We start from the raw sequence: 12,322 nt of genomic DNA, 5'->3' as shown, positions 1-12,322 counted from the left end.
CCTTCACCTCAGGTCATGATCCCAGAGTCCTGGGATCGAGTCCCGCATCGGGCTCCCTGCTCCTCGGGATCCTGCTTCTCCCGCTGCCTCTCTCTCTCTCTCTGTCTCTCATGAATAAATAAATAAAAATCTTTAAAAAAAATAATAAAATAAAATAATTAAAATTTCCATTTCCTTTTTTTCTTTTTGCCCCTTTCAACTAGTTTCTTATTTTACCAACCTTTTGTTTTTAAGTCTTTTTTTAACTTTCATCTTTTACATTTACATGTTATAGATATATTCTTCATTTCTGGCTCCTTTCACTCTATTCAATTTTATTTTTGTATATATATATATGTTTTGCTTTCTTTACAATTTTGGGATTTCGTGTCTTCTAACAGAGAGACCAAAATACACTCAGGACCAAGTGGATCACCCTGATTCGTCCACCCTATGAGATTATTCTCTCTTCCACCCTCCCTCCCCTTTTTTTGGTCTTTTTGTTTGTTGGTTGGTTTGTTCTTTTTATTTTTCTCTTTCTTTTCTTTTCTGGTTTCTGACCTCTTTGGATTTGTCCAGTGTGTACTTTGCTTGGGTCATGATTGATATTTTTGATAGTGCTCACTCGTTCATCCATTCTTCTCTGCATAAAATCACTAAAAGGAGGAATTCACAACAAAAGAAAGAACCAGAGGAAATACTCTCTGCCACAGATCTAATTGATATGGATATAAGTAAGACGTCAGAGATGGAATTCAGGATAACAATTATAAAGTTACTAGCTGGGATTGAAAAAAGTATAAAAGACAATAGAGAATCTCTTAGTGCAGAAATTAGATCTAATCGGGCCAAAATTAAGAAGTGCTCTGAGATGCAGCCTAACTGGATGCTCTAACAACTAGGGCAAATGAGGCAGAAAACAGAGTAAATGACATAGAAGACAAGTTGATGGAAAGGAAGGAAGCTGAGGAAAAGAGAGACACAACTAATGGATCATGAGGGGAGGCTTCAAGAAATCAATGATAAACCATGAGAGACTATGGACTCTGAAAAACAAACTGAGGGTTCTAGAGGGGAGGGGGGTGGGGGGATGGGTTAGCCTGGTGATGGGTATTAAAGAGGGCATGTTCTGCATGGAGCACTGGGTGTTATACACAAACAATGAATCATGGAACACTACATCAAAAACTAATGATGTAATGTATGGTGATTAACATAACATAATAAAAAAAAGAAATCAACGATACCATAAAATGAAACAATATCAGAATTATTGCAGTGTCCAAGGAGGAAGAAAGAGAAAGAGGACCAGAAGGTATATTTAAGGAAATCATAGCTCAGAACTTCCCTAATCTGGGGAAAGAAACAAGAATTCATGTACAAGAGGTAGAGAAGACCCCTTCCAAAATCAATAAAAATAGATCAACACCCTTACATAATAGTGAAGCTTGCAAATTTCAGAGATAAAGAGAAAATCCTGAAAGCAGCTCAAGACAAGAGGTTTCTAACCTACAGGGGTAGGAATATTAGACAGCCATCAAACCTATCCAGAGAGAAATGGGAGACCAGAAAACGGTGGCATGATAATATTCAGGGTACTAAATGAGAAAAAAAAATGCAGCCAAGAATGCTTTATCCAGCAAGGCTGTCATTCAGAATGGAAGGAGAGATAAAGAGCTTCCAGGACAGACAGAAACTGAAAGGATAGGTGATCACCAAGCCAGCCCTGCAAGAAATATTAAGGGGGATCCTATAAACAAAGAGAGAGCCCAAGAGTAACACAGACAAGAAAGAAACAGAGACAATCTACAGAAATAGGGACTTTATAGGTAATACAATGGCACTAAATTCATATCTTTCAAAAGTTACTGTGAATGTAAATGGGCTAAGTGCTCCAATCAAAAGATACAGAATATCAGATTGGATAAAAAAGAAAGAAGCATCCATATGGCGTAGACAACAGACTCATTTTACACCTAAAGACACCTAGACTGAAAGTGAGGGCGTGGAGAATGATTTATCATGCTAATGGACCCCAAAAGAAAGCTGGGGTTGCAATCCTTATATCAGAAAAATTAGATGTTAAACCAAAGACTGTAGTAAGAGATGAAGGGGGACACTATATCATACTGAAAGGGTCTACCCAGTAAGAAGATCTAACAAGTATGAATATTTATGCTCCTAATTTTGGAGCAATTAAGTAAATCAACTAACTAATAACCAAATTAAAGAAACATATTGATAATAATACCATAATAGTAGGGGTCATCAACACCCCACTCACAGCAATGGACAGATCATCAAAGCAGAAGATCAACAAGGAAACAAGGGCTTTGAATGACACACTGGACCAGATAGACGTCACAGGTATATACAGAGCATTCCATTCTAAAGCAGCAGAATACACATTGTTCTCAAGTGCACATGGAACTTTCTCCAAAATAGAACACATACTGGGTCTCAACCGATACCAAAAGGTTGGGATTATTCCCTCCATATTTTCAAACCACAATGCTTTGATACTTGAACTCAATCACAAGAGGCAATTGGAAGGAACTCAAACACTTGGGGTTAAAGAGCATCCTACTAAAGAATGAATGGATCAACCAGGAAATTAAAGAAGCATTAAAAAAATTCATGGAAACAAATGAAAATGAAAACACAACTGTTTAAAAACTTGGGATACAACAAAGGTGGTCCTAAGAGGGAAGTAAATACCAATACAAGTCTTTCTCAAAAATTAGAAAAATCTCAAATAAACAAGCTAACCTTACACCTAAAGGAGCTGAAAAAGAACAGCAAATAGAGCTTAAACTAAGCAGGAGATGAAAAATAATAAAGATTAGAGCAGAAAACATTGAAATAGAAATCAGAAGAACAGTACAACAGGTCAACAAAACAAAAAGCTGGTTCTTTGAAAGAACTAATAAGATCGATTAACCCCTAGCCAGACTTATCTTAGAGAAAAGAGAAAGGACCCAAATTAACAAAATCATGAATGAAAGAGGAGAGATCAAGACCAACACCAAGGAAATATAAACAAATTTAAGAACATATTATGACCAACTACATGCAAACAAATTAGGTAATCTGGAAGGAAGGCATGCATTCCTGGAAACTTATAAACTACCAAAACTGTGGGATGTCTGAGTGGCTCAGTTGGTTAAGTGACTGCCTTCAACTCAGGTCATGATCCCAGTGTCCTGGGATCAAGCCCCACCTCAGGCTCCCTTCTCAGCAGGAGAGTCTGCTTCTCCCCCTTCCCCTGCTCATGCTCTCTCTCTCTCACTCACTCTCTCTCTCTTTCAAATAAATAAATAAAATCTTAAAAAAAAAAAATACCAAAACTGAAACAGGAAGAAAGAGAAAATCTGAACAGACCAATAACCAGGAAGAAAATTGAAGCAGTAATCAAAAAGCTCCCAAAAAACAAGAGTCCAGGGCCAGATGGCTTCCCAGGGGAATTCTACCCAACATTTGAAGACGAATTAATACCTATTCTACTGAAGCTGTTTCAAAAAATAAAAATAGAAGGAAAACTTCCAAACTTGTTCTATGAGGCCAGCATTACCTTGTCCCCAAACCAGACAAAGACCCCATCAAAAAGAAGAATTACAGACCAAAATCCTTATGAATATGGTGGAAAAATTCTCACCAAGATACTAGCCAACAGGATCTAATGGTACCTTAAAAGTATTATTCACCACGAACAAGTGGGATTTATTCCTGGGATTCAAGGGTGTTTCAACATTCACAAATCAATCAATGTTATACACTACATAAATAAAAGAATGGACAAGAACCATATGATCCCCTCAATAGATGCAGAAAAAGCTTTTGACAAAGTACAGCATCCTTTCTTGATTAAAACTCTCCATGGTGTAGGGATAGAGGGAACATATCTCAATATTATAAAAGCCATCTATGAAAAGCCCACAGTGAATATCATTCTCAATGGGGCAAAACTGAGAGCTTTTCCCTTAAGAACAGGAACATGACAGGGATGCCCACTCTCATCACTATTGTTCAACATATACCAGAAGTCCTAGCCCCAGCAATCAGACGACAAAAAATAAAAGGCATTTAAATTAGCAAAGAAGTCAAACTCTTACTCTTTCCAGATGACATGATATTTTATATGGAAAACCCAAGAGATTCCACCCCAAAACTGCCAGAATTCATACACGAATTGAGCAATGTGGCAGGATATAAAATTAATGCACAGGAGTCAGTTGCATTTCTATACACTAACAAAAGGACAGAAGAAAGTGAAATTAAGGAACTGATGCCATTTACAATTGCACCAAAAACCATAAGACACCTAGGAATAAACCTAACCAATGAGGTAAAGGATCTGTACTCTAAAAACTACAGAACATTTATGAAAGAATTTGAGGAAGACACAAAGAAATGGAAAAGCATTCCATGTTCATAGATTGGGAGAATAAATATCATTAAAATGTTTATGCTACCCAAAGCAATCTACACATTTAATGGAATCCCAATTGACATTTTTCACAGAGCTGAACAAATAATCCTAAAATTTGTATGGAACCAGAAGAGATCCTGAATAGGCAGAGGAACTAATCATCGATGAAGAAGGAAAGAATATCCAATGGAAAAAAGAGAGTCTCTTCAACAAGTGGTGTTGGGAGAATTGGACAGCCACATTCAGAAGAATGAAACTGGACAATTTTCTTATACCATATAGAAAGATAAACTCAAAATGGATGAAAGACCTAAATGTGAGACAGGAATCCATCAAAATCCTAGAGAAGAACACAGGGAGCAACTTCTTTCACCTCAGCCACAGCAACATCTTGCTGGACATGTCTGCAATGGCAAGGGACACAAAAGCAAAACTGAACTATTGGGACTTCATCAAGATAAAAAGCTTCTGCATAGCAAAGAAAACAGTCAACAAAACCAAAAGACAACAGACAGAATGGGAGAAGATATTTGCATATGACAGATCAGATAAAGGGCTAGTATCCAAAATCTATAAAGAACTTATCAAATTCAACACCCAAAAAACAAATAATCCAATCAAGAAATGGGCAAAAGACATGAAGAGACATTCCTCCAAAGAAGACATCCAAATGGCAAACAGACACATGAAAAAATGCTCAACATCACTTGGCATCAGGGAAATTCAAATCAAAACCACAATAAGATACCACCTCACACAAGTCAGAACAGCTAAAATTAACAAGTCAGGAAACAACAGATGTTGGCAAGGATGCAGAGAAATAGGAACTCTCTTACACTGTCAATGGAAATGCCACCTGGTATAGCGACTCTGGAAAACAGTATGAAGGTTCCTTAAAAAGTTGAAAACGGAGCTATCCTATGACCCAGCAATTGCACTACTAGGTATTAACCCCAAACATACAAATGTAGTGATCCAAAGGGGCACCTGCACCCCAATGTTTATAGCAGCAATGTCCACAATAGCCAAAATATTGAAAGAACCCAGGTGTCCATTGACAGATGGATAAAGAAACTGTAGTATATATATACAATGGAATATTATTCGGCCATCAAAAAAAATGAAATCTTGGCATTTGCAACAAATTGAACTAGAGAGTATTATGCTAAGGAAAATAAGTCAATCAGAGAAAGACAATTATCACATGATCTCACTCATTTGTGGAATTTAAGAAACAAAACAGGATCATAAGAGAAGGGAGGGAAAAATAAAACAAGATGGTATCAGAGAGGGAGACAAACCATAAAAGACTCTTGATCATAGAAACAAACTGAGGGTTGCTGGAGGAGAGCGGGTAGTAGGATTGGGTAACTGGGTGATAGACATTAAGAAGGGCACATGATAAATGAGCACTGGGTATTACATAAGACTGATGAATCACTGAAGTCTACCTCTGAAACTAATAATATATGTTAATTAATTGAATTTAAATTTAAAAAACAAGAATAAAAAAAGAAAGTTAGATACATGGGTCAAAATTACAAGCCTAAGTAGGGTAAGATTGTTTCTGAAAATATTGTACATAATTTGTGTATAGACTTTCCTAACTAATGCACTGGAACCTGAGAAAGGTGGAACATATCATTGCCCTGCCCACCTTGGCTGGCTGTGTCAGAGTTTTGCATCTGGTTAGAATCTAAGCAATGCAAATGGTGAAGAATATCTCTTTCTGGTTTTCTTCTGATGGTCCATTTCTGACAACCACATTTTAAAAATATATAACTATATTTTCCAGTACCACTATAATAATTCAGTGTCTGGCTCAATGTTTTAGGAACAAATTGAGTTGTGATTCTGGTTAAGAAGTCACCTTAGGGGGAAAAAAGTGAAAGCTAGAGTCAACCTAGCTGGAAATCTAAAAATAAAAATATCCAGAATGACTTCAAGTTAACCTTGTTTGAGTCTTTTTGAGGGGAAAAAGAAAAGTAAAGTTGGAATATTCTGTATTTTCCCTTTTACAGTTGACTATTTCAGAAACTGTCCATCAGATACAGGGTAAAGTGCAATTAAAAGAAAATACAAAATAGTATGTATGTGACAAATTTTTGAGGTGGGAAAAAATTTTGATACTCTTTCAGTTTAATTTATCAACTTTTTAATGGATCAGTTTTAACAATATATATGCTTAACTTCCAAAAATGTTTCCAAATCTACAGATTGGTCTGGAAAGTCTTACAAGAGATTATTCTCTACATGCTTACCATCTATAAAATTATTATTTTAAAGAATTTCACTTCATGGGGCCCTGGCTGGCTCAGTTGGTAGAGCATGTGACACTAGATCTCAGGGTTGTGAGTTTGAGCCTCAAAGGTGGGGGTAGAGATTACTTTAAAAAATAAAAAAAAAAGATCTTTTAAAAAAAATGAAATCCTTAAGCTCCTTCACTAGGTGTTGTATGTATGTGATGAATCTCTGAATTCTACTCCTGAAACCAATATTGCATATATGTTAATGAACTAGAATTTAAATTAAAATTTAATAAATAAAATAAAATCCTCAGACTCCTTGAATTTCTACACAGACATGGCAGTGTGGAAAGAGCAAGCTTTGGCCCTCACTCCTCAGCCCACCTCTTCTCTTGGTTCTAAATCCCAACACAAGTGGTCTCTCATGTATGAATATGGACTCTCCCACCCAGACTTCCAGGCTCTGTCCACCCAGTTTACACACAGTGCCCTCAGCCTAAAAGTTCTCATACCAGTGTAGGGGTTGCCCTCAGGAGGATAGAACCAAAGGAAAGGCTCGGGCAGGCCCTGGGAGTGGGCTCAAAGGCATTTGAGAAGGGAACTCTGGAGATGATAGTAATCATGTACAGTCCGACCAACAGAAATGTTAACAGCTTATTAATAAAGAGAATTTTAATATAGATAATTAAGTAAATACTGAAAATGCCAAAGGGAATATATGCAATTCTTGCTTTTCTGAATATAATGCTACCAATCCCAAATATCAAAAGGACAATTCAAATGATATCCCAAGATTCTAAATGTTGCTATAAAATAGGAACATTAGAAAAAAGGATGTTGCAGCCTACTAATATATAAATAAAGCTTGGAGATTCAGGTCCCTACAATGTGTCTCACTGACCACCCAGTACCACTTAAATCTTGTCAACTCATACAACTACTCTGGCTGACAGTGTCCTCCTGTCTGCTCTTCTGGAAATTCACTACAGGCAAAGGACCTCTATGGAAATGTCGTGGAGTGAAAGAGGAGAATGTGTGCCATGCCAGGGATGCTACTCCCCCCACACTCATCTTAGTAAGAAATCATCCAAGCTCTTACATGACCATAGGTATTGCAATTACCTAGTAAATCCTAATATTTGCTGTCCCAAGAAAGTTATGGTTTCAGATATTTTCTTTCCTGGGTTGTTTTTCAGCTAAGTAATTTATTTTTTTTATTAAATTCTATTATGTTAGTCACCATACATCATTAGTTTTTGATGTGGTGATCCACGATCCATTGTTTTCATATAACACCCAGTGCTCCATGCAGTACGTGCCCTTCTTAATATCCATCACCAGGCTAACCAAATCAATCAGTGTGATAGAACACATTAATAAGAGGAGGGAGGAGAATCATATGGTCCTCTCAATTGATGCAGAAAAAGCATTTGACAAAATACAACATCCTCTCCTGATTAAAACTCTTAAGAGTATAGGGATAGAGGGAACATTCCTCAAGTTCATAAAATCCATCTATGAAAAACCCACAGTGAATATTTAAAAAGCCTCTCCATTGAAACATTAGGAAATAAGTGAGCAAATATAAAAATATTGCTAACAGCCCGTAGTTATATGATTAATGAACAGAATTAATACCTTTCCATTGACATAAGAAATTGCAAAGACCCTAATGTCAGAAATAGATAACCTTAAATATAAATGTTTTTGTGCATGTTTTTAGTTATCTCCTAGCTCTGGAGATCCTCTATAGATATAGTAGAAAATATGCAATTAGTCCATCTAATTGAGGCAAAGACTTTCTGGAAAGAAAAATATTAGCTTAATCTTAATTATCCAAAATTCCTAGCTTTCTTGTGTGATCATGTTTTTCCTGAGTGATCTTGTAAAAGTCACTTAAGAAATCTGACTTCAGGACAACTGGGTGGCTCAGGTGGCTGACCGTCAGACTCTTGATTTGAGCTGAGGTCATGGTCTCAGGGTTGTGGGGTTGAACACTACATTAGGCTCCACGCTAGGCAAGGAGTTTGCCTGAGATGCTCTTTCTCTCCTTCTGCCCCTCCCCCCTTGCACTGTCTTTCTCCCTCTAAGATAAATAAATAAATCCTTTAAAAAAAAAGAAATCTGAGTTCATTTGTAAAAGTGAAATTAAATAATATTACCTACTTCTAAAACTACCTTTGAGACTTGGAGGTAATAACCATGAGTACTTTAAACCACGGTTCATTTCTTTTTTTCCCTTACAGTTCAGAGCTTAATATTATTGCCAGCTTATACACTTGCCCCTGCTGTAACTCCACTTAAAGAAACTCAAGGAGAATGTGATGCCTCTTCTAAAGAAGCCTCCAGGGCAGGACACTGGGAGTTTCCAGCACCTGGCATTCCCAGGCTTCCTTGCCTTCACATGTAAACTTCACTAAGAGCCCTGGTCACTTACCTGAATTGAATTCAAGTGCATTTCTAAAATTTGGCACAATATATAACACAGTCCATAGGTGAACATTAATAGGTATAGGGTGGTTAGTGCTGTTTTCAGACTTTCTTTGAGACAGGACAAAATGGAGTCACACTGCTTCAGAAGGGACTCTGATGGACATCAGAAGGAACCTCCTGACCTAGGAGTTGTTACACCCAGAAGAGCAGGACAAAAAAGACAATGGGATACCTTCTTTCATTTGAAGAGAATTTAAAAGTGGAATGACATAAGTAAATGAAAACTAGTTATAGACAAAGGATAGAAGAGTTGATCTTTCAAGGTGTCCTCTTGAACCTACTACTCAATCCTGGGCCAATAAACATCCTGACTTCCCTGCTTAATATTTAACACCCAACAAAGCCACTATGCCTCAATAGCAATCAACAGCAATACATTATAATTTTGATGTGGGCTTTTATGCCAAAGCCATCAAATTGGTTTCATGCATATACCCATGTACAGGATGAGTTAAGAATGTCCCAAGAAAGTTATGCTCTCTAAATCACCTCTTCCTGTGCATCCTTTAATATGGCAGAAGGATGCCACATGCTTTTTTCTCAGCTTCTTCATGGCTGTCTTCATTTCAACATTTCTGAGTGTGTAGATGAAGGGGTTCAACATAGGTGTGACCACTGTGTAAAAGATGGAAAACACCTTATCCACAGAGAAACTGCAGAAAGACCTCAGGTAGATGAATACACAGGGCACAAAGATCAGGCTGACCACTGTTAGGTGGGAGGCACAGGTAGAGAGTGCCTTGCTCTGGCCCTGGTGGAAGTGAGTTCTCAGGGTGATCAGGATGATGGCATAAGAGAATAGCAAGACCAAGAAGCAGACGAGAGATAGCAGACCACTGAGACCATCAGCACCTCTACCACATATGTGTCCATGCACACTAGCTTGATGACCTGTGGGATATCACAGAAGTTGTCCAGTTGATTGGGGCCACAGAAGGGCAGCTGAATCACCAGTGTGACCTGTGTGATGGAGTGGATGAAACCCCCACACCAACAGGCAAAAACCAACTGAAAGTGCAGCTGGTGGTTCATGACTGACAGGTAGTGCAAAGGATGACATATGGCAACATATCTATCATAGGCCATGACTGTCAGCAGAAACATCTCACTGGCTCCCAGAAAGTGCAAGAAGTAGATCGGGGCCAAAAATAAAAAATAAATATAAATAAATAAATATAATTAATTAATTAATTAATAGGAGATCGGGGCCAAGCATCCTGAAAAAGAGATGATCTTCCCCTGCTGTAGAAAATCTCCTAACATCTTAGGCATGGTAATACAGGTCAGGCATAGGTTAATGAAGGATAGATGGCCCAAAAAATAGTGCAGAGGAGACTGGATCAGGTGGGCATCAGCTCCCACTGTTACCATTATCAAGAGGTTTCCCAGAACAACAGTCATGTAAAATAACAAATATATTAAGAAGAGAAACAGTTGTAGCTACCAGGAGGATGATAGTCCCAGAAGAACAAATTCTGTCACCTTGGAATCATTTCTTTTTTTCATCAAATCAAGAATACCAAGTGACCTAGAGAAAAAATAATCAAATTGGAACAAGAAAGATTCAACTAAGACAAAAGGCAAAATAATAATAAAATTAAAAAATAAAATAAAATATTTATTTATGTATTTAACTCATATGTTAAAAGATTTTGAGTTAATATGTTTATAGAATCATTATCCAAGATGAAAAACTTAATTAAGTTCTGTGAGGTAGGAAATATACATTCCTGTATAATAGAATGAGGAATATTTTGCATAGCTTCCAACTCTTCATTCCTAAAATGCATTTTTTTTTTAGATTTTATGTATTTATTTGACAGAGAGAGATAGCAAGAGCAGGAACACAAACAGGTGGAGTGGGAGAAGGAGAAACAGGCTTCCCGCGGAGCAGGGAGCCCGATGCAGGACTGGATCCCAGGACTCTGGGATCATGACCTGAGCCTAAGGCAGATGCTTAATGACTGAGCCACCCAGGAGCCCTCTCCTATAATGCTTTTAAGTTGCTTTTACAGCAAACTAGGGAGGGAAGGAGACAATGAACTGGGCATGAGGTGATGAGAACATGAAAATCATTACACCACTGCACTGACCTCAGGCAAGCTATCAAACCTGAGTTTTATTCTTTGTTTATTCAATCTAATATGGAGATAATAATATTTTCCAAGGTTGTTTCAAGAATCAAATGTAATCTATGAACAAAATACATTTACATTAAAAAATCACTCATACGTGGAATTTAAGAAACAAAATAGATGAACAGAGAGAAAGGGAAGGAAAAATAAAATAAGATGAAAATAGAGAGTGAGGCAAGCCTAAGAGACACTGAACTCTAGGGAATGAACTGAAGGTTGCTGGAGGGGAGGGATGGGGGATGGGGTAACTGGGTGATGGTCATTAAGGAGGGCACTTGATGTAATGAGCACTGGGCGTTATATGCGTTATATCCTCTCCTATTTTGTAGGAGAGGATAATATTGGAAATTAGAATTGTGCAGCTTTTGGACTTTTCAACAATCATAGGTACACTTAAAAGAAGTAAAGTTTACACTAAGATACTGTTTCATCCATTTTCTCCTGCTCTACATTTATATTCATTCCCAATATTGGGTGAGAATATCTCAGATTACAAATAAAAAATCAAACAATGTTGTCACATTCCTTCCCTTGAAGCAGTGAAGAATTAGCAGATGTTTCTCTGTCTAGATTAGTATATTTTCAATCTAGAACTAGCTCTTGGTAAAATATCGAGTGAGACAAAATTTGCATTTTTCTGTCCTCAGTCCCAGTTACCTATACCATATTGCACTTGGCTCTCTCAAATCAGTCAGGGAAAGTTATGTGATTGTTATTCAGACATTCCAAAAGAAAAATTCTCAAGAGCAAAAAAAATTCACTTTATACAGTATTTCAAGATAAGCAAGCAAGAGAGAGATTTGGGGCCCAAGGAACTTTTGGGTGTCTTGGTAACATCACACATGTGACCATCCTCTTCACCTGCCTATAGAGTCAGGTGCCCAGGTACATCTAATTCTACAATCTGATAAATAATAGAAGAAACTACCTCACTCTCTAGAATCATTTGGAAAAGAAAAACAAAGTAAAAAAGACAGGAAACCATTTGCTGTCATATGTAGAGTCCTACTTGAGCTCTGATACAATGGAAATTTTCTAAT

General features: G+C 37.3%; 1 pseudogene; it reads right to left on the bottom strand.

The window, feature by feature from the left end:
* Nucleotides 1-9,598: 9,598 nt before the first annotated feature.
* On the bottom strand, nucleotides 9,599-10,548 carry LOC112832879 (olfactory receptor 4Q3-like; annotated as a pseudogene).
* Nucleotides 10,549-12,322: the final 1,774 nt, after the last annotated feature.

This window comes from Callorhinus ursinus, unplaced genomic scaffold, assembly GCF_003265705.2.
Source record: "Callorhinus ursinus isolate GAN/ISIS: 27379988/994484 unplaced genomic scaffold, GSC_fseal_2.0 scaffold116, whole genome shotgun sequence".
Lineage (NCBI taxonomy): Eukaryota > Metazoa > Chordata > Mammalia > Carnivora > Otariidae > Callorhinus > Callorhinus ursinus.
The sequence above is the reverse complement of the archived record's forward strand: the minus strand, read 5'-3'. Positions and strand labels throughout refer to the sequence as shown.